Source organism: Helianthus annuus, chromosome 10 (assembly GCF_002127325.2).
Source record: "Helianthus annuus cultivar XRQ/B chromosome 10, HanXRQr2.0-SUNRISE, whole genome shotgun sequence".
In the NCBI taxonomy this organism is placed as follows: Eukaryota; Viridiplantae; Streptophyta; class Magnoliopsida; order Asterales; family Asteraceae; genus Helianthus; species Helianthus annuus.
In genome coordinates, this window is record NC_035442.2 from 45,098,776 (window position 1) to 45,124,657 (window position 25,882).

Below are 25,882 nucleotides of genomic sequence, written 5' to 3' on the forward strand. Positions count from 1 at the left end.
CCGCGCCAGTCCCCTGTGTCTCCCCCGCGTGGCGCGGGGGAGTATGTTTTCCAGCAGGACCAGGAGCTGGTCCTGCATATTCGCCCAGCTCCGGAATTTCACAAAAAATCAACTTCAAATGTTCATAACTTTTCGCTCGGTTGTCCGTTTTAGGTGATTCTTTTTCCTATATGTCTGTAAATTCATTACCAACGTGCCTATCACAATTGTCATATCGAAAATTGGATTTATGGGCCGAAGGAATAAAAGTGACTTATGCATTATTCGACCCATTCAAGTTACACTCATCTTACTACCCTTTTTAATTTGTAAACATAGGCGCTTTTTACCCAACTTCCGGGGCTTATTATCACCGGCATTTTATTACCAATCTTATGGTTTCATGCTCGTATGATTGTAACCGCCTATGCTAACTATTAATAATTCTAACGATACTATTACACCATTATTCAACCCGTTTGGCTCATCTACGGAATCCTCCATTATGATGACTACCAAACGACTTCTAACCAATTCTTAACCTATTATTTCAAATAACGGATATTGTCATTCGATCAACACAACCTTTAGTCTACAACGCAATTAAACATACTCTAGTTATCAAAATTACTCGATGTAACGGATCAAGTTACATACCTTCAATTCACGCCCTTCAAACACAAGTCGCCACCGGCTTGTCCACTCGACGCTCTGGTATCTTTTCCTATAGAGTTCAATCATGATATGTTTAGAACTCCCTTTTAATCATATGTCGCATAATTTACCTAACATCACAATTATGCGTTTTTAACTTTAATTTTACGTTTCAAGCCTTCTTTGAGGCATTTCTACGAACACAAAAAGGGCAGAATTTATATCTTTTATATTCTAATCCTTGGCTTGTCACTTAGCCTCGATTAACATTAATTGAGCTATCACATATAGAATTAGACATCATATTTTTCAGAAATCAGTTTCTATCAATCAATTTACACTAGAATAGCCTTCTAAACCCTAGTGTTCATCATTTTCTCACAAAACCCATAAACCACCTTCAATGTGTTCATGAAATTTCCTGAATTTAGACATGATTTCACATGTTGTTGTCTAGGTTTTACTCCTAGACACTATATCATCCCTATTCTATCCAAATAACAAACATGCATCATCTAATTTCGGATTTCCCAAATTCGTGAGAATTTCAAACAGAGAATTTTCATCAAAATTTACATACCTTACAACCCTCTTGCAATGGGGATCACTAATCTCAACTCGGATTTCGTTTTGGATCAGATTTGAACCTTCAATTTGTAACACCCCGAAAACGGGTTTGGTAATCAAACCCCGTTAATACTAAAAGACGGGTAAAGTACCATTAGTAGCAAAAATTAACCCAGTAAATATTAGGATTTAAATAAATAAACTTAATATTAAATAAAAGTTGAACAAAATCCTTTTGAGGAAAACAAAGTATATAGAAGGCCCGAGTTAACGAGACTTAAAATAAAAACGGGTCATGACCTCCCGAATTCATTAAGCTAACTAGGAATAATTTACCTAGTTAGTAATATGTGACTAAATGATGAATAATCAATTAAAGCTTCTTTTGAAACAAATGAAAGACGATGGACTATTATCGCTAAGTAAGCAAACATGTTTATTAAAAATAAACAATTAAAAACACAACACACACTAAGAGTGTGTGTGTGTGCGTGCGACCAGGGGGAGAAAACAGGGGTGAAACCCTAGTTCAAGTTTAAACCCCAAATTGAAGCTCAAATCAAGCCCGAATCGTCTGCATGATTACAAATTTGTGATCACCTAGTCGTGGGGATCTCAAGGTATGTAAAATTTTGTAATTTGGAGATGTTTTGATTTCTTGATGAACATATGAAGTCGAAATTGGAGCTTGAATGTTAGATGTTTGAATGAAACTATGATAAATTCATGGTTAGGAATGAACCCTAATCAATAATTTAATGTATTGATGTACATATACATGAAATTGAGAATCACCCACATATGTGTTAGATGGGTCTTGTAGAGAGATTAAAAATACTAGAATCTTGATCATGAAACGGGTGTTATTGATTTTTTTTTTAAACGAATCTAGGTGTTGTTATGCACGCTAGATGTAAGGAACTTGAAAATAATTTTAATCTTGGCTAAGTAGTTAGTCATGAGCTTGATTGCTAGTAGTAAAAATTTCATGCCCATAAGTGTTCAATGTAATGCCTAAGTGAAATTGGGTACCTACTAGTTCGTAGATAGAACTTGATTAGAATAGATATTTGGATAAATGCCTAATAACATGATGAAACGGGTTTCATCTATAGATGAACACCCGTAGATTTTGCGTAAAGAAAGAATAATGTAACGTTAACAATTGAGAGCTAAGATAACTTAGTATTAAAAATAGCATGAACTCGGATTAAATATTAGTTCAATTGGTGGCCTAAGAATAGAGCCATCGAGTAAAGGGCGGAACGCCAACATAAGTTTATCAAACTTAGTTTCTCAATTTCATATGCTAAAAGGCGGCTTGATTCTTAAAAGTCAAACCGACCTATAATAGAGGTCGGTAAGAAAAGGAGTATAAAGTGTCATAAGGCATAAAGGTTATGATCTAGAACGACTAACCTAATCACCTTGTGAATACTATATGATAGTTTGACTCTTGACAAGCTAGATGGAGGCTTGGGAGGAAGCGGGTCAAATGGAGCAAGTACGAAGAGAAAACGTTGCTTGGATGCGAGGTAAGTAAAGCTTACGCCCCTTTACATTATTTGCAAAATTACTTAATTTCAAGTATTGTATATGAATGCTAATAAGTGGTTGGTATACGATGTTCCGACACGATTCAATAAGAGTCCGAACAAGGGAAAATGGTAAGAAATCATGAATTATGGTAAAAGGGGTAAAAAGGTAAATTAGTCATGTAATGATGAACAAACAAAAAAAAAACCGTTTGATTAAAACAAGTTTAAGGGAAAAACCGGGATAGGTTTAAAGAGATGAAATGGTAACTAAATACCATCTCATACGGATAAATGGTCAATTAGACTAAATGGGTCAAATGGTGTTGTTAACACCATTTGACAATTTGTTAGTGCACTACATCTGTTGATTTCGTCTAGGTGTCTAGGATCAGGTCTTACATCGTATTGTATAGCATAGGGCACGAAATACGAGAAAAAAGGAGTCTGAATAGGTTTTATGAGTTAGGTCCGCTCATAGGGTCATGAGGTTCCTGGTTCGCTTATTTGTCATGATGGTCCGCTTATGTGTACCATTGTGGTCCGCTCTTATGGTCATGTGACACATAAGCGGACCCAAAACTCTATATATAGTAACCTCATGAGCGGTCCTCAGAACGTAGTTGTCGAATTCCACGCCGAAGCTCTGCCGGTGTGAAGATTGAGCTGTAAAACGTTTCAAATCAATAAAACAAGCAGTTAGAAGGAAGAACAAGCTATATCTACTTGCATTTCTTATTATTCCGCATCTGAAACGCAAGAGACAACCTCTGAACGACTCGTTCGGGTCATCAAACGATCCTACAAGTGGTATCAGAGCTTGGGAGGAGGTTTTCTGCAGATTATAGCCGGATTTCATGGATTTTTCTTACTTCTACACCTTCTTTCTTCGTCAGACCGAGATTTTACGGTCGGAATTCGCTCAAATTTTCATAGTTTGTGCGCATCTGTATAACGACAAACCCTGGAAAGTTTCGTGTCAAAATTCGAAGTTTTAGTGGGTCAAATCGTGTTCGTCATGTGGTTCGCTCGTACTGACGTCATCTAGATCCGCTCTTAGGTCACATTCTGGTTCGCTCCTTTGTACAACTTTGGGTCTGGTTCGCTCCAAAGTACATTTTTTGTCCGCTTATCTGTCAAGACAAGACAGGTCCGCTTATTTGGTCTTGATCCGGTCCGCTCCAAAAGCATTCGATTGGTTCGCTTATACGTCGGTCCGCTTATCAGGCTTGTCTGGTCCGCTTATCTTGCTGGTTCGCTCCAAGAGATTTGGTTGGATCGCTTATTGTACTAGATTCGCTTATCAGTCATTTGTCTTGAAATTTGTGCCATTTGATCATGGATACCGAGTTCTACAACGCTTTTGCTACATCAACTACTCCAGCCGCAATTGCTCAAGCAATGAATTTAGAAAACGAGACGGGAACGACTCAAAAGCCCCCTAGATTTATGAGCATTGAGGAGTATTATGGGTGGAAAGATCGGTTTGAAAACTGGGTTCAGGCCAATCATCTCAGATCATGGGAATGCATATTGAAGAAGTACACTTTGCCTCGAACAGATTTGCAAGTTATTAAAGAGATATCCGAGTTTACTGATCAAGAACGAGCAATTTATAGAGCCGAGAAAATGATGATTAGTTTGTTGCAGCAGGCGATAAAGGAAGATATATTCATCTTGTTACAGCACGACAAAACTGCTAAGTCGATATGGGATGCTCTTAAGGTTAAATTCGAGGGAAGTGAAAACATGATCAAGAGCAAAAAAAGCACTGTTAAACAAAGAATTCGATTTGTTTAGCAGTTTGCCGGGAGAGGATACTAAAAAGCTAATCGAGAGATACTGTCACTTGGTGCGATCGTTATCAGTGTTGGGAGTTGAGAAAGGTCGTGAGGAATGGGTGGATAAATTGGCTGACGCGTTACCTCAGAAAGAATGGGGAACGTATTTGATGATTTTAAAAAATACTGGTGTGTATGACGGGCTGACTATTTCACAGTTCATTGAGAAGATTGAAAGTCAGGATCTTGAGCAGCAAAAGATCGCAAGGATGAATAGTCCGAGTGGTCAACAGGATGTGAAGATGTACTATCGGGGTAGTGTTCCAGTCACTGAGTCTGAAAGAAGTCCGAAGATTCAAACTGCGTTCAGTGCTGGTGATTCATCTGAAAAAAGCTGATCAGGGTTCGAACAAGAGTAGCAGCGGGTTTTCTTCGTTTCCGAGTGTGAATCCGAAAGAGACTAACACAAGCTTTCAGTCTCAGAGTACAAAGACCGGAAACGGATACGTGATTCAATGCAACATAGCTCTCAACCTTCCAGAAGGTCAAAGCTTCTCTGAAGACACTGCTAAAGATCACATGGCACTTCTGGGTTCAGTTCTGTTATCCTATGAAGGTCTTGTTGCTGGTCGGATCGGAAATCCTATGCTTACCAAAGAGGATTACGATCAGATAGACGCCGAAGAAATGGAACTCATGGATATCAAATGGTGTCTTGCTAGTGTTCTTCGACGAGCTGAGAAATTCAAAACCATTACCGGGAGAAATGACTTTCTAGATGCTCATGTTTCAACTTTAGGTTTTGATAAATCTAAAGTTACTTGTTTTCGATGCAGGGAGAAAGGCCATTTCAAGCGGGAGTGTAAAGGAAGAGAAGCTAGCGGAGCACAGAATCCATTCGGGAAAGATAATTACTATCGCAAAGCTATCTTTCAGCAAGTTGGTCAATCCCAAGAACCACAGACAGCTCACGGTAGAAAGATTGAAGATCCCAAGAGAGCATGTTTGGTAGATTTCAGCTGGAGTAATTACATATCATCTGAAGCCACAGCAGCACGCATTATTGATCAAGATGATGAGAAACTACCAGAAGGTTTCAGTTGGGATATGTTTGTGGATGAGAAGGGAAAGTTCAAAGCTTTCATTGCTAAGATCGTTCAAGAGCCAGATTTGTTTGCTACTTGGATGAAATCAATTGGAGAGACTGTGAAAAGTGAAGATGAAAAATCTGTGTCATCTGATGAAAGTTTAGACAGAACTGATAAACTTTCAGAACATTCTGGGGAGGTTTCAGAAAGTTCAGACGAAGGTTTACAAGGTTTAGATGAAGATTTACAGAGTTCTGATAAAAGTGTACAAAATGAAAATGTTCAAGAAAAAGAAGTTGTTTTTGATAAAACACCGACTGATTCTGATGTATCTGATGGTGATTCTGATAAGCCTGTAAAATTTGATCAATCACCAGATCACAGCAGCAGTGATGATGAGGAAGAAAAACACATAAATATTGCAAAAACTCATTTGTCTCCTGAAAGTTTTCACTTTTATTTTGTAGAAAGAATGGAGAAACTGAAGGAGAAACGAGCTGCTAAAGAACAACCAGTTGTATCTAAAGGTGATATTCAGAACGCTGAGAATGGTGCTGAGAAGTTTACCGAGGATGTGAAAGAAGAAAAAAAGGTGATTGAAGTAGAAAAGGTGGTTGAAGTTGTTAAAACAATCGAAGTTGAGAAGATTGTTGAAGTCGTCAAGCCGTGTGAAAAGTGCTTGGAAGCTTGCAAAAATTGTGCAGCTAAAGACGACATCATAGCTGAGTACGAGAAGAAAAAGGAGCAGTTGCTGTTCAATCTCAACTATGTGAAAGAATCTTACGATGTTTTGAATAAAACAGTAACTGGCCTCCAAAAGACTAACTCAGAGAGAGAACAAGCACTGACGATGTTGAATGCAGTTTTAATGACAAAACAAAAAGCAATAAACTTCTACATCGAAGAGAGTGCTAAGTGGAAGCATGAGTTGGAGACGGAAAAGATAGAGAATGAGAGAATTAGACGCTTATTGCAAAGTTATTCTAGTTCTGATTATCTCATTGATCGTATTTACCCAACTGTGGCAGGTATGGAAGCTTTCAAAGATGAGAAGCTAAAAGACAAGAAAGACTGTGGTAAGAAATCGACTGTTAGTTATAACAAATGTCCGCCTCCGATTTGGGATGGTTATTCTCCTAGAAGACCAAATGAGGAGCAATTGGAAAAAGCAATCAATATAAAGCTTAAAACCGACACAACTGACATTTTACCAGATAATATTGATGTCACGTATACCTCGTCCGATACTGATCATGAGTCTGAATTAATCAAAAAGGTGGTCGATCAGGTGTTGGATACTGATGAGGAGTCTGAGTCGAAATCTGGGTCTGGAAAGTCAAAGTCGTCAGTCAACAGTCAAAATTCGTCGGATAAACGGTCTTACAGTAAAGAATTTTTATTGTCAAAGGCAGATTTGAATGATGAAACATTCGAAGTTGTGTATACTTTGAATGGTTCGGACAAATTATATTACAATAAAGAGTTCCCAATAATGAGTATTAAAACGGAACTAATAAACAGAACTTTCAAACTTATAGAAGTTAATATTCCAGAATTAAAAGTTTTGAAAAATCTAAAAAATATACTTCTAGAGTCCAGCAACGTTTAAATAAGAAAAAGGGCAACAATTCTGGGTCTGGTTTTCAAAAGAAACCTAACCAGAATCGTAGCTACAAAAAGAAAGGCCTTGGTTTTGTTCCACCAGAAAATGATAAAAATATGAAAAATTCTAAAACAAAATCTGAATTTGTGTCAGGTGGAAGTGCTGAGGAGGAACAACAGAAACCGTTCTGGAGACAGTCTAATAAAGAGTTTCTTGCTGAGAGAAAGAAGAATGGAGCTGATATATGTTATCTAAGAGAGACTAGAACCTGTTATAGATGCAATGAAGCTGGTCACATTGCATGGAATTGCTCAAAAAGTGTCCAATCAAAACAGGGAGTTTCTCAGAAGTTGAAAGAGAAAGTTGTTGATGTTGACACACCAACCAATAGATCTAAAATTTTTGAGAATTCAAAATTCGAGGTTGGTGAGTGTTCAAAGAAGAATAAATATGAGAAGAAAGGAAAAGACAACCAGGTGTGGGTTGCGAAGAAAGGTGAAGTGAATGTTGGCGATGAATCTGGTTCCACAAAGCCAGAAGAGCCACAGGTTGAGGAGAAAATTTCAGTGAATGATGAAGAGTTTCCATCATTGAAGTTTGAAGAAGTGAAAAAGAAAGTTGGAAAAACTGAGATTTCGAATCAGTTCTACAAAGAAAAGAATGATTTTGATATCGAGAAAACATTCAACGGGAATGTTAAAAAGATTTTTGGGAAAATGTTGAGTGGGAGAGCTAAGGGAGTAAAAGATTTTTATGCTACGAAAAAGGCAACATACAACCCTACGGCTCAAGAGCTGAAGGCCATCAAGTCTGAAAAGACTTGGATGGAAGTCTGCTTCCCATGATAGTCGAAGGACTATGCCGGAGATCCCAAGTTTATATCGTGGATCAGGAATCAGCATCTTTCTAATGTTTGAAGATTTTGGTTGAAAGATTTTGATAGTGTCTGTATGTTTTGCAGGTTGAAAGGACTACGTTGGAGCTTCCAGGTTGGTAAGTGCGAAGCAAGAATCGGCATCCTGATTGGTAAAATGGTGATGTAGAAGTAACATTCCTACAAGTGGTATTTGTGGTTATATTTTGAGATGTTTGTATTTTTACAAGTGGTAAAGAAGGCAAATGGTAAATCAGGGACATTAAATTGTACTTGATTTACTATTCATGGCAAGAGAAGCACAAGATGATGAACCACATCCCTGTTTTAAAAATGATAAACCTACAAATGGTTTTTATCAACACAAATTCATTTTCCGGAAAAATCATTTTGATTAAAACAAACTTAAGTGTTTTGAAATCTAAATGAGAAAATGATTTGTGATAGGGGGAGTTCAGATTGTTTATGCCTAGTGAATGGCGATTTGATGTGATTCGATGTCAGTTGTCAAGTTTCTGTACAGTTTGTTTTACTTTTCATGTTTTCTTTTGGGTTAGAGTCTAGTTGTTTTCAAATTTCCTTTGAAATGTGTTTGCATTTTAGGGGGAGTAGAAATTTTAGAAAATCCAAAAACATTTGAAAATTTGAAAAAGCCAAAAACATGATAAAATTAAAAAGAGTTTTGTTGCGAAAAAGAGGAAATGATAGTACATCAGTGGACTATCACGACACTCTAAAGAAATGTAAAGTTAAAATGTGATAAACGATCTTACTGCGGATGTGTCAGTAGATTTTCGCACATTTAGTCAATTGAAACGAGATATAAACCTAAATCAAACTTGCTTGATTCGTGGGTAACTATTCTTGAATATATGGGTAATCCCCGAAATCTTGTTTGAAAGGTCCCATATTTTGAGATACTAGGTCTTTATGCTCAGTGATATCTGGGGTATTATCCCGGGACTTCTGCTGAATGGAAGTTCTGACCTAGTCCCCGGATAATACTTTCTGCTAAAGCTTTGAAACATAAGCTTCGCCCTCAGCATGCTGATGAAACAATAAAATTGATAGTCGCTGCTGTTGAAATTCAAAAGATCCTCTAAATGGGACCCACCAAAAGTCAAGCTGTCATCTCTCTGCTGAACGGAAGTTCTGACCTGAGCTCTCACGGTTTTGCACCTAACCCCTTTACAGATATCAGCTGTGGTTTACTCACCTGTAAGACTGAATATTTGGGATCTGGATACAGGAGTATATTCAAGTGGAGTGATACACAATTAAGTTCAAGTATCTAAAACATTAATACCGTATCTCGAATCGATTGAAATCTGTGTGAGAATTTAAGAGGACAAACATACTGACAATCTAGGTAAATTGTTTAGAACTTAAAATGAAATCAGCTTAACGGTGTTAGTGACATGTCTCATAAACTGATATCATCCTCTTACACGAACTCACAAAAATATTGTTTGTAAATATTACATTTCTGTATGTTTTTGTTTACTAGTAGTGTCAGGTAATATCTCTCAGAAAATCCAAAAAGATTTTAGTGTGTTTTAGCTAAATTTTGAAAAAGTCAAAAAGATTTTCGACAACTGATGTTGGAAAACTGTTTTTCAAAATTCCGAGTGCTAAACATGATGAGCAGCAGTTGAGGGGGAGTGTTTGTGTAAATCTAACTGTTTTCGTTAAATCTAACCTTCTTCAAGTGGTTCATCATAGATATTTGAGAGAAAGTCTGAGTTAATGTGATTATATGTTTGTTTAGTGCATATTGGAGTAGTCACGTGTTGTGACACAGTGGTTTGAAATGTTTGTGAAAGAAAGTTTATTTCGGGGTTGAGATTGTGCAGGTAGCCAGGTTTGATATCTGAAAATCTCTGATGGAAGAGAGTCAAGTTTCGATCCTGAAAATCAATCCTGAAAGAATGAGTAGAGTCAGATTCTGATCCTGAAGATCACGTCTATCGTTGATGCTGATGAACTTAAGGAATCAAGAGATCTGATCAAGAGAATTAGAGTGTTTTAAAGCCAGACAACGATCCTGAAGATGTTACTGAAGAACAAAAGAATGCCAGTAAATCGAGAGGGGGAGTCTGAAGATTGAAAAAAGGAGAAAGCCCAGAGACTGATCTAGATTGAAGATGTGAGGACACAGTTTTGCAGTCAGAGTGTATTGGCGACTCCATCAACATCTGAGAGGGAGTCTGTTAGTGCACTACATCTGTTGATTTCATCTAGGTGTCTAGGATCAGGTCTTACATCGTATTGTATAGCATAGGGCACGAAATACGAGAAAACAGGAGTCTGAATAGGTTTTATGAGTTAGGTCCGCTCATAGGGTCATGAGGTTCCTGGTTCGCTTATTTGTCATGATGGTCCGCTTATGTGTACCATTGTGGTCCGCTCTTATGGTCATGTGACACATAAGCGGACCCAAAACTCTATATATAGTAACCTCATGAGCGGTCCTCAGAACGTAGTTGTCGAATTCCACGCCGAAGCTCTGCCGGTGTGAAGATTGAGCTGTAAAACATTTCAAATCAATAAAACAAGCAGTTAGAAGGAAGAACAAGCTATATCTACTTGCATTTCTTATTATTCCACATCTGAAACGCAAGAGACAACCTCTGAACGACTCGTTCGGGTCATCAAACGATCCTACACAATTACATTTGACAATCGCTTGTTGAGTTTTGTAATCACAGGAAATAACATAAGCATGCGTTCCTTTAACTAGAAAGGTTTAAAGCAAAAGTTATGTAAACGGGTCAATACTTTGACCCGAGCCAGGTACGCATAAATAAGCTTTTAGTTAAACATACAATTTTTGGTCAAATATTTAGCGAAAGTCCTTCGTTGTAAAGTGAGGGACTAAAGTTGACCAAAACACCCTTGAAGGGTATATTGGGCAAACGACCCATAGGGGTTGTTTAGGAACTTGCATTAAGATTAGGGAGTCATTAAATATGAATAAAAGTTGTAGGAATATACATTTGTGGGTCAAATGCACAAAAATGGTCATTTGCGTAAAATGACCAACCGATGGGTAAATTTGGGATGATAGGTTAGTTATGCTAAAACCACCACAAAAATAGTTGTGGTGGAACATAAGCAGACATTTAGATGTGACATTACGAAGTATTGAAAAGAAAAGAGCTAGTTTTAGACCAAAATGCATAAAAGATCCCCTAAACGGGTCAAAATGAATTACGCGCGTAGCTTGGGTGTTTATGGCGTAATTCACAAAACTTATGAATCCAAGATAGATATTTTGAGTTAAATACCTTGGTCTAAGAATTTTGATTAACTAGAATCAAGTTTGGAAGTCTTAAATACAAACGTCAAAATATGGATTTTAATAATAAGCCGAATGCTTAAAAATACAGAATTTTATTAGTTTGAATGTCGAATATAAACTCCATGAGATGGAGAATCAAATTACGCTCATGTAGAAAGAAACGGGAGATCAAACGGATACGTGGATTGAAAGATACGAAAGTTTTCGTTTCAAAACGGCAAAAAAAAAGGTAAGGGACTGATATAGGGGCCACCGTAAATTACGGTGCCCACCGTAAGTTACGGTGGGGCTGAAGTTGTTACGGTAGTTGCCTACTGAGTTACGGTGGGGTAATTTTCATACAAGAGCCACCGTAACTTACGGTGCCCACCGTAAGTTACGGTGGAGGCCAGTTTGTAGACCTTGTTTTTGGATCAAGAGATTAACGTTTGGATTTCCTTCCATTATCAATATCTTGTCTTGTACCGTTATTTAAACTATCAATACTAACATTTAAGCTGGTATTGATCGTAGGTGAATGTCGAGAGTCCCGGATGAAGACTAAGCATCGAGCAAGAACCGAACACGCGTTAAATGAAGCTTCCGCAAGTTGTTTCGTCGTTATCTTAAAATGATGAATTAAATTACACTATGTTGTTTTGCTACAAGTTTAGAAAAGTTTTAATAGACCCGTATTTTAGCATGAATGTTTAAATATAAATACTCAGTAAATTGTGATTATTTACGAAAATCGCTAGATAAATTTATGGTTGTTACACAATTTAAGAGTTTTGTGGGATTTAGGGTTTTGAAGAGCTTGGTCGCCCCCTTCCTTCATGTCTGGTCGATCTCACACCATCAGTGTGTTTGAGATTTTTTTTTTGTTTTATTAGAATTAGTTTCAATTTAAGCACCTTTGGTCCCTCATCTTTCGTTTTAATTTTGTTTTAACTCCTTAACTACTCATATGTCAACATCTAACTAGGTTAGTGCCATTCCTAGTTAGTTTATTTTTTTTACAAATTTTATTTGCAACTAAATACAAATTTAAAAATGTGTATTTTCGGGATGTTACACATAGAAAGAATGTCCTTGACTGGTCGCACATTTAAGAACTGGCCCCACTTGTTTTTGTAATACTGAATATGGCTTGCATTGTTATAACCGCACACTTTTACAAAGATACAAACCACTCATGTTTTTCTTTGGGCCTCCTGTTTGGGCTTCACAAAATCCATCTGGGCCACGTGAGTTGTGAGGACCGTTGTGTAAGGTCCGGTCACACACGATCCCTCAATCGCACAAATGGGTTCAAAATGCACAGTCCCCTTATTGGGCTACACTATTTGGGTCAGTATGTTAGTTGTGCTCTACTTCGTGCAAACTGTTACTTCTGTGATATGTGAAAATGATGCTACACATGACGGTACAAAATGCATGATGGCTATTTCTTGTACACTGCTTATGGACTACGTGATAAATGTGAAATACGTGATTACTTGATACGTGTACAAAATATGTGTTATATATATGAATTACTTGTATACCGTCCTAATAAGTGGTAACCATAATAGGGTGTGGTTGACCAACTTAGGACAAACGCTTTATCTGCTGAGCAAACCGATGTGAGTTCACACTTTCTACAAGGCATGGGATTCCGGTGGTTTGGGAATGGGTTAGCGTTTAATAAGGAAACCTGCGTATTGATAATGGGTGGAATACGTACTCCCACCCTCTTAACTGCAGGGTGACAACATTGATAATAGACCAAAAACTCTATCATTAAGTCCCTCATTTTTATATCAACTTAATCGTCGGGCCAATGGCGAACGAGTCATTAGTGTCACACCCCCGAATTCCACCATGCGGAGTACCACCGTTTGGAGGCGTGACGTGACCAGGATCGAGCCACCAATCATACTGAACAACGTATTTAAGTAAATAAAGCCAACCACAATACGATTGGTGATCAAAAGCTAGTTAACCAAGTTGTAATTTAGACAGCGGAAGCATAAACGTAAAGTTCAAAATATAAGTTCGCAGTTCATAAGTTTAAAGTTCAACACATAGGTTTAATAAGTTCATAATGATTTAAATATTAAACACGGGACATAACCGTCTGTACACCACAACGACTCCATCATCGTGCAAGCTCCAAGCAGTTAGCGACCTGTAAGGCATGTAACAACGAGTCAACAACAAAGTTGAGTGAGTTCACGTTTGGTTGCTTAGTTTTAAGTTGTTTTCTGAAAACGTGGTTTGTCTTTCGTTGGTGTAATTGCCGTGGGGGTTACCCCGTAGTTGAAAGAAAGTTTAACCAGTTCATTCTTTATTACCCATACCCTGTTCATGATTAGTGGGGGCTTCCCCATGTGAACTACTAGACCGTATGATATCGACTACTACGCAAGTAAGTTGTGCCCTACATCAGTGTCTATCATCACTGATGGTTTGCCATAGTCCATTAGAACACGCCCGTCCGACTGGCACGGTGTGAGGTTTGTTAAACCTAATAGCGCTATTAACTAATGTCTCGCTCGCCATTGGCCTCGGCGATTAAGTCGATATAAAATGAGGGACTTATGATAGAGTTTTGTCTAGTAAGTTTTAAGGTTGTTGTCCTACCCAAGGAGGACGAGCGTACGTAGTTCTCCCAAAGAGAAGGGTTAATGGATTTAAACACCCCCAACTATGGCCATTTGGCTGATGGCACTCTCAACTTTGACTTTGGCTCACACCACTCCCAACTTAACACATGGGTTGTCATGGCACCCCCTCGTTAAATATTCACTAACTGGGTTAGTTATTTTTGCTGACGTGGCCATTTTGTCCAACGTGGCATGCTGACACCGCCTGTTTTTATGAGATAACATGATGTGTATTGTTATTTATTTTTAATCTGATCCAGAATTTGAACCCCAAATCAGGCTCCACCTTCAACTTCAAATCTGATCCAAAAATTGAACCCCAACCACCACCTCCCTTTCTCCCTTTCTCAAGTTGCAACCCACCGTCACCACCTTCATCACCACAACCGTTGCACCCACCGTCACCACCACAGCTCCACCTTCACCACCACACCCACCCACCTATAAAACCTAAATCAATCCCCAAATCATTAAATTGAATTCCAAATCAGGCAAAACACTTAAAACAAGCTCCACCTTCACCACCACACCCATCCACCTTCACCACCACACCCACCCACCGATTACCGGCCGGCTTCCATCCTCCGATGTAACCCCCACACAACACCCCTCGTTCTCCCTATCTACTCCGACTAACCAGCCGGCCATACCCCCCTTCCGACACCCTCCTATTGCAAAACATTTAAACGGTGAAGACACAAGCGACGTATGGCGGTGGTGGAGGTGGAGCCGTGACGGCGGTGGTGGTGGCCGACGGAGATGTTGGCCGACGACGGCGACGAAGGCAGTAACAGCAGCGACGTATGGCGGTGGTGGAGGTGGAGCCTTGTTCGATTCTGTTTTGCTTTGGGTCCGGGTCAACGCTAGCCAGAGACAGATTCATATAGTGTGGCTGTTTTGAGCGGTGGTGGTGTGGCTGTTTCAGATCTGAGCGGTGGTGGTGTGGCTGTTTCAGATATGGCGGTGGTGGAGGTGGAGCTTATATACATGGCAATGGGAAAGGGAGTGGAGATGCAAAAGGGGTGGCGGTGGATGTTAGCAGGTGAGGAAGTGGTGGCGGTGATGGTGGCAGTTGTTGGTGGAGAGAGGGAGAGGGAGAGGGAGAGGGAGATGGAGATGCAGAAGGGGAGAACTACATATACACATATTATATATATATATATATTATTAAATATAATAATATTATATAGATTTCTTTAAAAAAATAATTGGCCACATCAGATTTAAATGACACATCATACATGCCACATCAGATAAAATTGCCACATAGGCTAAATTTACTAACCTGGTTAGTGAATATTTAACGAGGGGGTGCCATGACAACCCATGTGTTAAGTTGGGAGTGGTGTGAGCCAAAGTCAAAGTTGAGAGTGCCATCAGCCAAATGGCCATATTTGGGGGTGTTTAAATCCATTAACCCCAAAGAGAATACGCAGGATTAATACTGGCATCCTACCCAAGGAGGATGGCCGTACATATCCCACTTAAGTAAGATATGTAGATTCCGTTTTAATTCTTTAACCCATTCCCAAACCACCGGGAATCCCATGCCTTAGAAAGGGTGTGAACTCACCTCGGTTTGCTCGGTTAGATTCTCAAATACATCTAACAGTCAAAGTCGGTCAATCACGTCCTAGTAGGATTACCACTTAGTTTATTAGCGACTTCAGATAAGCACAAAATTCCTACACGCATCTAACACATAACATGCATCACTTTAACGGTTTATGCCCATAAAAGCCTCCCATCTATTCCCTACTTATAAACAAACATACTACATTGGACGTAACACTTTTATTAACACATAACATGTTAGATCATTCACAGATAGCATACTCGACATTTAGACGCGCAAATTACAACTTATGTAGTTTCAGCTTAAATATTCAAAAGCGGGCTGTTTTCGGGGATTTTAATAAAATAGTTAACTTGTTCCAAAAATTCCCAAATTTTTACAGAAAGCCCTAAACGATCTAAATATTATTGTGTAAAAATCTCGGGATCCAATTCTGTTCGGATTGAACCCTACAGAGGAACAGATGATGTAAAGCCAAAACTGGTTCAAAACAGTGGATTCATCATAAGCAGCGGTTTACTCTAAACTTTCCCCTTAACAGTGGCTCCAACATCTGATGCAACTCAAAGTACTGATATTCTACAACAAATGTTGACCTACATCAATTGTTGATTCCTAAAGACTGCTGGAGACAAAGCACTGATGTCCAATCTACTGATGTCTCAAAATACTGCTGAAGTCCAAAGCCCTGTTGAAGACAAGCACTGTTGAACCAAAGGCCTGATCAACCAAAGGTGAACCACTGCCCAACCACAACAGCGGCTTAGTATCAACAGCAGCAATTTAACTTGTATCTTGTAATCAGTTGTTTAGTAAGCATGGTTTGTACCAGTCAGTAGTTAGCAAAGCAGTAGTTGTATAGATCAGTAGATAGAGTTTGTTAAGTTGTTAGATGTCACTTTCATGGTGACGTCAGCTGAAATGCTTCAGTAGGTTTGGTTTGCCTATAAATGGAGCAGTACCCTGTACTGTTACATTTGATCGTTTTGAGTAAGTTCTTCTCCTCAATTCATCCTTTCATCTTGTGCAACCAACTCTGGTGTATCAGGCTGAGGGGGAGTTTAGATTGTAAGCTTGCATTGTAATCTTTTGCTTTTATGTAAATCTTTCGACTCAATGAAAAGCAATTGTTTATCAATCTATACTTTCCTTTGATTGTGTTTACAAAGTTTGCTACTCATTTCCGCTGCACTTATATCATTTCATATGTTCTGATTAATCGTTTTATGCAAACAAACACTATCATGACGGCCCCAGATCCCAACAATTGGTATCAGAGCCTGGACAGTCAAATTCGATCTAACAATCAATTTGACATAACAGTTCAGCTCACAATTCATTGATACTAAGGTTGGTCGTATTTTAGTTGAAAAACAGAGCAACGAGAGATCATGTTCAAAATGATGGATCAGACACTCTGTAAAACAACCAAGATGTCATATGACACACAAACTTCACATAACAAGTGATATCATTCATATAGTGCTCAGATCTGAAAATATGTCTGATAACTATGGTATAATCTCTTTATTTTACAAAATTGATTTCAATTGTTGTTATGAAGGTTGTGATGTTTGTATCATGACTGCTGCTAAGGTGTTTACCTCAGGGTTAACGAAAATCTATGTTCGGATGATAACATTAGTGTTTTTGTTAGCATAAAAAGAGGGAAATTAAAAATTTAGCTATTTAGATCTTATGTATTGAAAAACAGGTTGAAAATCCTCTAAAAGGACCAAAAATCAACTGTGTTAAGAATACATTAAGAAAATCAGCAGTCAAAATATCCAAAATCATGAGTAATGTGAAATTTGGCATAGACATGTGAGAAATGTTCAAATCTCTCAAAACATTGCTGAAAATGATTTTGGATTGAGTATTTTTTCCTTGAAAATCCTCCAGTAAAAGTTTCAATACTTTTCTATGGAAAGGGTAAAAAGGGAAGAAGAAAATGAACAAAACTCAAAGGTGTGTTTATCTCAAATCTTTTGAAATCAAAAGAAAAGAGTATAAATCCAAAACATTTAAGAGTCCGCAGGTTTATCCTACAAAAGGAAAACCAAAAATAGATCTGCATTTTTGGTCAGACATATGTCATCAATCAACCATGCTCAATCACTGTTTCAGGGAAGTTCAGGTAACAAAAGTATCTCCAGATAATTTTCAATAAAGAGGAAAAGGCCAAATTTCTCAGAAATTACTCATATGATAATAAGGTTCACAAAGAACTTTCAAAACCTTTGTGAACAGGCTCCTCATAGTAACAATCAACTGACAAGGAAATGGTACCAAACAATGGTTACAGAACTTTGGTTCAAACCACTGACCATTGTCCTAAGCTTGAGAATGAAATGATCTTGACCTTATTCGAAGTTACTTTAACTCTTGAGACACACTAGTTCTAATTGATTTTATTATCAGAAAACTTTTACTCTTTTTCTTTGTAAAGTTTTCTCCAAATAAAACAGGATATATTATTCTTTATTTTTTTAAGAATGATATATTTTGTACTTTTACCTGTTTTTGATAGCAAAAGTTCAAACACCTGTCAGGATGTAGAACCTTTATTTTTTTTTTGGTAACACTATCCTTGAAAATAAATCAAAAGGAAATGGTGCAAGTGTCAAGGTCATGTCAAACTCAAGTTTGTTTTAACACTGATCAAAGATTGTTTGCTAACAGACCTTATAATACTTGGATGCTCTTGTTCTAATTCAAACATTATGACACAAAATGAGTAGCCATAGTAAAAAGGTTTCCATTATCTGGGGTACTAAACCACTGTCAGGAATCTATAAAAGCTTCAAAACTTGTAACAAACATGTGGTAAAACCTTGAATGTTGAAACAAGTGAATTTTTCTGAATTAAAAATCCCTGTAAACCCTGCTGTTATGATTAATTTTGATAAACTTGCATTTAAAATGTGTTTGTCAAGTTTTGGTTCTGCAGGCGACCCACATTCATCATCAACAGATCTTGGACATGATACAAAAATCATTTCCATCATCAGAGCAGCAGATGTACAAAACAGCTGTTAAAGCTCATCCACCGATGTACAAACAATGTTTGATCAAAATTGCTTTCTAAAACCCTACCACTACTTCACCAAACCATTTCAAAAATGGATAAAAAAATAAATAAATAAATAAAATAAAAAAAAATAAAAAATTATTATCAGTGTGCCAAACCCCTCCTTCAAATCCTTTCACATCCATTTCAAGCCACTGCTGGATCATCAAAGTCACCAGTAGTAGTTAGCTCAGATGATTCACATCTGCAGCCTCACCTTTTGAATGCCATTTTAAAATTCATTCATGTTTCCATTCTCTTGACAACTTCAATGAAAAACGATTCTTTCAAAAAGTCAATCCTGAAACACTTGTTCTCCTGGTGGCCTTCTACCATTCCATCAACAAGTCATGTGCCTTATAGCACTGAAAGACAGAAAGTTCGGTAGCTGTCATTTAAGAGGAGCTTCAGCAGTTCTGTGACAACAAGTTTGAAAATCTTGTGCCACAGCCAAAGGATGAGAATCTATTTGGCAAAAAGTGGGTCCTCAAAGAACAATGCATATGCTAGAAGCATGGTTGTCAAGATTCATTATACTCAAACAAGTACAGACACCAAAAGTGTGAAAAGATTACATCAGAGGGATATCAATTCCTAGGCAATAAGCTTAGTGTTTTGACTGTACACATACAGCAGATGTTTCCACAACCACTGATTGAAGAATATTATGATGCTGTTGTTGCTGAAAAGTCCAACTGATTGTAACATCAAAATATGTTATTGGATTTTGATATAAGTTGCTCAAAAGGCTTCTTTTATGCAGGAACGTCAAGTAGCTGAAATATATCATCAAAAATCCAGTATCTCATTCATCCATCATCACTTGACATCAGACACCACTTTGTGGGGGATTACTATAAAAAGGTTTGATTTCATTTTAACATGTCCATCCTAAAGATCAGTTGGTAGATGTACAAACTTAAGAATTGGATTCATCTACTGTTGAAAAACTTGATCCCTATGATTGGAATGCTAAACATGGATTAAAGCAAGCTTTCTTGTGTTCCATGTATAAATAGCATAAAAATGTTTTTAGAAAAATAAAAAATAACCTTAAAAATAGTTTAAAATTGAATTTTTCAATAAATCCTCAAAGTCTGTTTCAAAAACACAAGCAGAGGTGGGTTTGCAGAATTTAGCAGCAACCACTGCTCCTCAGGTATCTGCTGCTGAGCCCACTGCTCAAGGTGATCACAACAGCAAAACAACTGTTGTGAAACCCACACCTAAATCCACCAAAAGACCAAAACTAAAGAAAATTCAAAAGCCCTCCAAACCTACAATAAAGGCAACTCTGGAAGATGAGATCCCAGAGCAACTGCCAGTGACAACACAAAAGTCACTATAAACCACTACTGCTACTTCCTCACAGCAGATGGTAGAAAGGTCTCAACCCATGCCTCAAACTCCTCCTGCTTCTTCTCAAAAAGAACAGGTTGTAAGAACAGGGACACCAAATTATGATGCTCTGGAATCACTTGATTCCATCATCCACAGCCCACTGCCCGGGGCAAATTCACTTTTAACTCCCATCATCATTTCACAAATACCACCATAAATAATGACCTTGTTGCATGCTTTGGATATAACTCAGACATAAATCAGTTCCTTTCAACCACCTATCATTGAGAGTACACTCCAACAAGTGACTAAGTCTGATGCTTATACCTCTGCTATCCCAGCAACAATTGAGGAGGTTACACCCCTTGAGTTACAAGTAACTCTTGGTGGTAATTCAAGAGAAGCAGCTACTACAAGTGCTAAACCCACTGGTTTGCATTTGGACAGTAGTTCCATCAATAAGACTTCCTTGAAGGCAATTTCTTCACTGGGAACTCGTGTGTATCCAGCCTTCACTGGTTCACTAAAAGGTGTTTCTCATTATGAAGAAAGAAGTCCCCAGTACCAAGAAAAAGGGGCATCAGTGGTTAATGTTTGGAGTACACTCCCTACCTCAAACACTGATAAAACCACTACTAGTGGGAAATCAGATGATCCCATTAAATTGGGTGATGTTTTAAAGTACCTGGAATTGACGGAATATGTCGAAAAACTGGATATTTCGGTTGCAGAGATCAAAGAAATGTTGCAACAGTTGTTAACAGTACAAATGGTGCAACCCACTGCTGGTCCAACTCAAGCACTTGCTCCACCACAAGCACCTGCTGCAAAAGAGCTATGGAATTTTTTTTTTCAACCCCTGCACTTATCTTCGAAAGAGTTGATGATGCCAAAAAGGGGGAGAAAATGACGCTGAGGAAAATCTCTCAGTAACTTTTGCTGAAACATCTGTCAAAGAAAAGGAAAAGGGAGGTGATGAAACCCTGAAATTTCAAGCAGATGATGAAGATACACAAATGAGGATCGTTCAAAGTCAAGTCAATTCAGCTGGTCTCAAAACCACTGCTGATATTAAAAAGGGTAAGGGATGAGAGCAGAGCTTTGGTTGAGAAAAAGATAGTTCTGCAAAAAGAAAAAGAAGAGGTTGGTACTTCATTAAAGAAGAGTCCTGTTAGAAAAACAAGGCAATCAACCAACACAGCTTCTAAAACTAAGCCAGTTACTATTTCAACCACAACTCCTGTTCCCACAAAATCACTTGCACCTCTACCATTAACACACACCACAACCACTGCCATCTCTACTAAATCAACCACTGCCACATCTAAAACATCATCATCATCACAAACACCACCTGCGGCCATCCTTTATCAAAGAAGGAAACAAAGCAGATGGATGCAGAAGTACCAAAAGAAGACCAAGCTTCAGAGAAATATATCATAAAAATGGTTCTTCAGACACTTAGAGCAGAACTACAAGAAACAACAAAATCTCAAGACACTGCTCAAAGTTGTCATTACCAGGCATCATTCTCCAAACTCATCATTCAAATAAACCTCTCCCAAGAAACCCACTGGACTAAAAAATACTAAAGTGGATGTCTGATCAAAAGACCCACGTATTGAATTTGCTCAGGTCCAATGGTGAAGTGAAGCATATATCAAGGGAAACAACACTTGGCCTGGGTATTAAAGATTTGTAAGATCTCCTTGAGCTTACACTGTGCAGGGATGAGGATGACACAGATTCCATGAACTTTGAATTACAATTCAAAGGACAAGTCAGGGAATTATTGATGAGAAATAAAGATCCTGAATAAGAAGTGTTTTGGCATCATCTGTTCCAGGGGGAGATTGTTGGGATTGAACCCTACAGAGGAACAGATGATGTAAAGCAAGAACAATATGTTTGAACTAGAAGGTTAAGTGTCTAGTTAGTGTGTTAATTAATATAAGGTGTGTTAGGGTGTTCGGGGACCCTAACTAGTTCAGAAAAGTAAGAACAATATGTTTGACAATATTTTTATGTTCCGGTTAAAGTCCGGTTGTTCGGTTCGATACTATTCCGTTAAAATAATTAATCCGTATAGAGTCCTATATATATATTTTTGCAACGTTATTAATTTTCAATCCTCAGGAAAGCATACCGGACTATTTAGTAACTTTTCTGTATACTGCTAGTGTGTTAACAAGCGCATGTAAATATAACACAGAAATCAGAGAGCAGTTAAGTAATTCCACACAGTCGTCAAACACTTTAATTATCAATAATAAATTGTACGGAATACATGGGATTTTGAGGGTTGTCACATTCTCCCCTTGTTAAGAAAATTCCGTCCCGAAATTTTGCACGTGGTTCCTGAGGAAGCTAGTTAAGTTGCGTTGTTTTCCTGATTTTCCTGGGGTGTCACATCATCCCCCTGTTGATTTGGAATTTTGTCCCAAAATTCTGCAGTAGCTTCAGTCTCAGTAGTGGTTGTGTTTTTCTTAAACAACTGGAGATACTTGAGTTTCATTTGGTCTTCTCGTTCCCAGGTATACTCTGGGCCACGACGGGAATTCCAACGAACTCGGACGAGAGGTATTCTGGTGTGCTTGAGAATCTTAACGTCTTGATCCGTAATCTCTACTGGTTCCTCGACGAATCGCATCTGGTCGTCGATAGTGAGCTCTTTGAGGGGAACTATGAGGGTCTCGTCTGACAGACACTTCTTCAGATTTGATACGTGGAAAACATTGTGAACTCCACTGAGTTCTTCAGGTAGATTCAACCTGTAGGCGACCTTGCCAATTCTCTCGATGATTTCGAAGGGTCCAACGTATCGTGGGTTGAGTTTGCCTCGTTTGCCGAAACGAACTACACCTTTCCAAGGTGAGACTTTGAGTAGCACTCGATCCCCAACCTAGAACTCGAGTGGCTTTCTTCGCTTATCAGCATAGCTTTTCTGACGGTCACGAGCTGCCGCCATTCGTTGTCGTATCTGAGCAATTTTCTCGGTTGTATCTGCTACAAGTTCTGGGCCAGTGATTTGACTGTCACCAACTTCTGCCCAGCAAAGAGGTGATCGGCACTTCCGTCCATACAATGCCTCGAATGGAGCGGCCTGGATGCCGGTGTGGTAGCTGTTGTTATATGAGAACTCCACTAACCGGAGATGCTTTTCCCAGCCGTTACCAAAGTCGATTACGCATGCCCTAAGCATGTCTTCAAGAGTCTGGATGGTGCGTTCAGATTGCCCATCCGTCTGTGGGTGATAAGCGGTGCTCATATCTAAATCTGAGCCAAAAGACTTGTGCATAGCTTGCCACAGTTCAGAGGTAAAACGTGCGTCACGATCAGAAATGATGGAGGTTGGCACTCCGTGCCTTGATACCACTTCCTTTAGGTAGATGTCTGCTAGGGTAGAAAACTTATCCGTTTCCTTGATAGGCAGAAAATGTGCAGACTTGGTCAGTCGATCCACGATTACCCAAATGGTATCATTCCCGCGTTGAGATCTGGGCAGGCCAGTAATGAAATCCATGGAAATTTGCTCCCATTTCCATTTAGGTATCTCTGGTTGTTGAAGTGGGCCTGATGGTTTCTTGTATTCGACCTTGACCCTAGCACAGGTCAAGCATTTACTGACGCAGGTTGCTATGCTGGCTTCCATACTAGGCCACCAGTATGTAGTCTTTAGGTCGTGGTACATCTTATCCGAACCAAGATGTACTGAATAATGAGACTTATGTTCTTCATCCATCACAAGCTCGCGTAGGTCTCCATAAAGTGGAACCCAGATGCGTATGTTTACATAGTAGGCGCCGTTTTCCTTTCGTTCTAGCCGTTGCCTCGATCCTCGTAGGGACTCAGCCCTGATGTTCTCTGCTTTCAATGCTACAACCTGAGCATCGCGAATCTGAGCGGGAAGATTGGATTGGATGGTAAGCTGTAACGCACGTACACGCTTAGGTATAGTATCTTTTCGGCTGAGGGCGTTGGCCACAACATTGGCCTTGCCCGGATGGTACTTAATAGCGCATTCATAATCATTCAAGAGTTCTACCCATCGGTGTTGTCGCATATTCAATTCCTTTTGCTTGAAGATATGCTCGAGACTCCTGTGATCGGTGTAAATGGTGCACTTGGTACCGTACAGGTAATGTCTCCATATCTTAAGTGCGAAAACAACTGCTCCCAATTCTAATTCATGCGTAGTGTAGTTCCTTTCGTGAACCTTAAGTTGGCGTGATGCGTAGGCAATGACCTTGTCACGTTGCATCAACACACAGCCAAGTCCTTGGATGGAAGCGTCGCAGTAAACCATAAAATCATCTGTGCCTTCAAGCAATGAGAGGATAGGCGCACTACAGAGTCTATCTTTCAAGTGCTGAAATGCAGACTCCTATGCATCACCACAACGATAGGTAACACCTTTCTGAGTCAGTGAAGTGAGAGGTTGCGCAATCTTTGAGAAATCCTTGATAAACCTTCTGTAATATCCTGCCAAACCCAAGAATTGGCGGATTTCTATTGGTGTACGGGGTGCAGGCCAGTTCTTGATCGAATCAACTTTAGATGGATCCACGTGAATCCCATCCTTGTTCACTACGTGGCCTAGAAAATGGACTTCGCGAAGCCAGAAGTCACATTTCGAAAACTTGGCATACAACTGCTCTTTTCGAAGAAGTTCCAAGATAAGCCTCAGATGATGCTCGTGTTCCTCCTGACTCTTAGAATAGATCAGGATGTCGTCAATGAACACTATGACAAACTTATCCAGGTAAGGCTTGCACACTCGGTTCATGAGATCCATGAAGACTGCAGGTGCATTTGTTAATCCGAAAGGCATAACTAGAAACTCGTAGTGGCCGTAACGAGTTCTGAATGCTGTTTTGGAGACGTCCTCCTCTCGGACTCTCAGCTGATGGTATCCTGATGTCAAATCAATTTTAGAGTAATAGCTCGACCCTTGCAACTGGTCGAACACGTCATCAATGCGTGGAAGAGGATAACGATTCTTCACGGTCACCTTGTTGAGTTCGCGGTAGTCAATACACATCCTGAAGGTACCGTCTTTCTTCTTCACGAATAACACTGGAGCTCCCCATGGCGAAGAGTTAGGACGTATAAAACCCTTTTCCAGAAGTTCTTGTAGTTGCGTAGATAGTTCTTCGAGTTCGGATGGAGCTAGACGATAAGGTGCTCGAGCTATGGGCGCTGCTCCAGGAGCTAACTCGATTTGAAACTCAACTTGGCGATGAGGCGGGAGACCAGGTAATTCCTTAGGAAATACCTCAGGAAAGTCGCGTACAATAGGTATGTCTTCTATTTTCCTTTCTTCCGTGGATGCATCAGTAACGAGGGCTAGGATAGCGGTGTGGCCCTTTCGTAAAACTTCTGGGCTTTAAGGAAAGAGATGATTCCTACAACAGCACCACTCTTGTCGCCACGAATCACGAGGGGTTCTTTACCAGAACGAGGGATACGAACGATTTTCTCCTTGCAAATAATCTCCAGTTGGTGTCGAGATAACCAATCCATTCCAATGACAACGTCAAAACTACCCAGAACGATAGGAATAAGATCGATGGAGAAGGTCTGACCAGCTAGGACGAGGTTACAGCCCTTAACTATGTGTGTGGCTTCAAGACTTTTACCGTTTGCTATTTCTACCGTGTGTTTGGTGTTCAAAAGTGTTGGAGTGCGCTTAAGCATTTGGCTAACTTTTAAGGACACATAACTAGCATCGGCACCCGAATCAAATAACACAGTAACAAAGAAGTCGTCCAGAAGAAACTTACCCATTACAACGTTGGGATCGTTCCTTGCTTCTCCCTGACCAATCACGAACACACGACCTTGGGCGCCATTGCCATTATTGTTGCCTCCATTGCTGTTTCCTTT

The 25,882-nt window shown here is 39.2% G+C and overlaps 1 long non-coding RNA gene across 1 annotated transcript; it reads left to right on the forward strand.

Moving 5' to 3' along the window:
* The first annotated feature begins 1,785 nt into the window (after window positions 1-1,785).
* On the forward strand, window positions 1,786-11,936 carry LOC110882316. The gene is made up of 3 exons (XR_002560055.1): window positions 1,786-1,820; window positions 2,649-2,735; window positions 11,896-11,936. It is a non-coding gene; the product is annotated as an uncharacterized LOC110882316 (long non-coding RNA).
* Window positions 11,937-25,882: the final 13,946 nt, after the last annotated feature.